This window comes from Pygoscelis adeliae, unplaced genomic scaffold (assembly GCF_000699105.1).
Source record: "Pygoscelis adeliae isolate BGI_AS28 unplaced genomic scaffold, ASM69910v1 Scaffold181, whole genome shotgun sequence".
NCBI classification, from domain to species: domain Eukaryota; kingdom Metazoa; phylum Chordata; class Aves; order Sphenisciformes; family Spheniscidae; genus Pygoscelis; species Pygoscelis adeliae.
Genome location: NW_008824360.1, coordinates 3,615,918 through 3,618,417, shown reverse-complemented (window position 1 = coordinate 3,618,417; position 2,500 = coordinate 3,615,918).

Sequence of the window (2,500 nt, the reverse complement as noted above, 5' to 3'; positions counted from 1 at the left end):
TTCTGTGCTTTAGGTTGCCATTGGTAATATCAGTTCTCAAAAAGAAGAGTAAATGGGTCTGACCTGGGCCAGTCCTGAAATCAGAGAATATTCTAAGTGTTACCAGGAGAGGTACTATGGAGCTGGCAAGAAGTTTCTATTGCTATTATTAAGCCGAAAGCCCTGCGGAGTGCTGGGGTGCAGCAGATGAATGAGGCAGAGAGCCATGTGCTTTGCTGCAGTACAAGAATGGTGACATATCTGAGAGGTAGTTGCCATCGCTCCAATTCTGCCTGAACTGGGGACTCTGAAACAGGCTTCCCACCAGCTCAGCAGCACTGCAGCCACTCTCCCTTCGCCCCCAGCACATCCCCGCTACCGAGCAGAAATGCTCAGAGGACCGGCTCTGGTAAATTCCACCCAAGAAAATAAAGATCTAGACCACAAATGGTTGTAGTAGGAAGGTTACATTACATTACCTGAATGTCCCACCCAGTGCTGTCCCCCGCCTCACAAGTCAGCTCAGCAGTGTTCTTCACTCTGCTAAATGGCTGTTCTCAGTGCTGCTGCGCAGCTGCCAAGTTACAACACAGCGGAGGCTGCATTACATGTGTGGATGAAATATAGCTAATTTATTAGCGTGAATCAAAATCAGGAATTAAGTTGCATTTTGAAACCTTAAAGATATCAGTAAGTGCTTTATGGCTGTTACCTTTTCAAAGTTAAATAATTGGCAGTGTTTATGGAAAAGATAACAAGTATAAATGGTTCTTTGAATGAGTGGTATTCTCTAATTTGAAGAGTAGCAAAATGAAAAAGTGTGGAAGAATAGACCAGGGACTATAAACTGTAGCTAATCCACAGTCCTGCTTCTGATATTGCTTAAACTACTCATGATTGGCTTTTCTTCAGTGAATCCATTGCACAGTCAGAATACGGCCCTTAAAGCCTAAAAGAAGACTGAAGATTTAAGTGCTAATTCAGCAAATTATTTAAGTCTAAGCTCATGCTTAAATTTGTCCCTCTTCCAGAATGCACTGTTAAAATTTCTCATTTAATGTGAGAGAAGGACATATTTAATCTCATTAAATTTAAAGAAAATTTTATCACTAGTGCCGTAAATAAGGTTGGACTTCAGGGTGACAAATATGGGCTAGGTGAAGCGCGAGAACACTGCCATGAAGGAGGATATGTCTGTAGTCAAAGCTGCACATTTTCTTAAGGTCTTTTCAGGGAAATATCAGGTATCATTTATTCTGTAAAACCTGGCTTTCGTGTCTTGTATGGAAATAGTTGTTTGGACTGTCAGTTTAGCACGAGCCTATTGAATGCCCTGTATTGTTCTACACACGCTCCCCCCACCATGTTATTCTAATTAATGGCTATTGATTTAAGTGTTCTCTATTCTATAAAAGATAAGGATAGCAAAATAATAATCTCCAGTTGGTTTCTCTATTAAATAAATCTGAAAAAAAAAGTGTATGTAGGATAGCTGTTAAATGCATTCATGATGATTTTATTTAGTAGGAGAAAGTCCCAGTCTTTGGTTCCCCGTCTGAAACACTAAGGCCCAAAAGGAGGAGCAGGAGACACATAGTGTCAGGTTTGACTTCTTTCCAACTTGGTATAACAAGAGAATCTTTCTCACTCTTTCTGCCCCAAACCCTTCCCCAGGCTCCTCTCTGGGCACTTATAGTGTGTGGTGGGTTGTACATGACACACCTGAAGAAGAAATGTTCAGCTGCTCCTTTATGCCATGAAAATCAGTTCTTCAGAGTTTCCTCCCGTATTGGATAAGCTAAAAAGCAAAGAAAATGTATGGGGCAGGAATTATCAAGCTCACCTCTAATGTTTCAAGTTTCTTACGCTGAACCTTTAATGAACTGATCTTTGCGGTATGCAGGCAGAACTGCTCTTGCTGGAAGGAACTGTGTGGTCACATATTAGTTACAGAGAAGAAACTATTCACGCTGGTGGTTGGTCCATGTCAGAAGGACAAGACAGCATCTCATTTCTTCTCAGAATTTCTACCTACAGTAGAGACTCTTTATTATTCCTTTGGGAAAAGAGCATTTGCATTGCTGTCCCAGGTAGAAACCCCCAGGTTTACTGAACAAGCCATACTAGAAAGATAGTCTGTAGCCAAATATTTAGAATTAAAGAAGAATTAAAGGATGAGGTGGGCTAGTTGGCACACTTCAGTTATAGAGAGGCCAGGCTGATATTGCTGAGGGACCATGCAGGACCTCCTCTGATCTTGGGACACAGGTGATGGTGTTCACTAGAGAGTGTCAGCTGGGAGATGTTTAGCCCTTTTGCCCTGCCTTCTCTTTTTGACTCGGGGTAACCCAACTGTGTGAATAATGGAAGAAATTATCCCAGTCACAATTTTTGCATAAAAGATTGCTTTAATAAGGTGATCACTTAAAAACAAACAGTATAGTGCATTTAATGAGAAACTGTCAATATTATAAATGTTTTCTGAAAATGTGGTATTTTCCAATGCATTTTGAAGGATCTT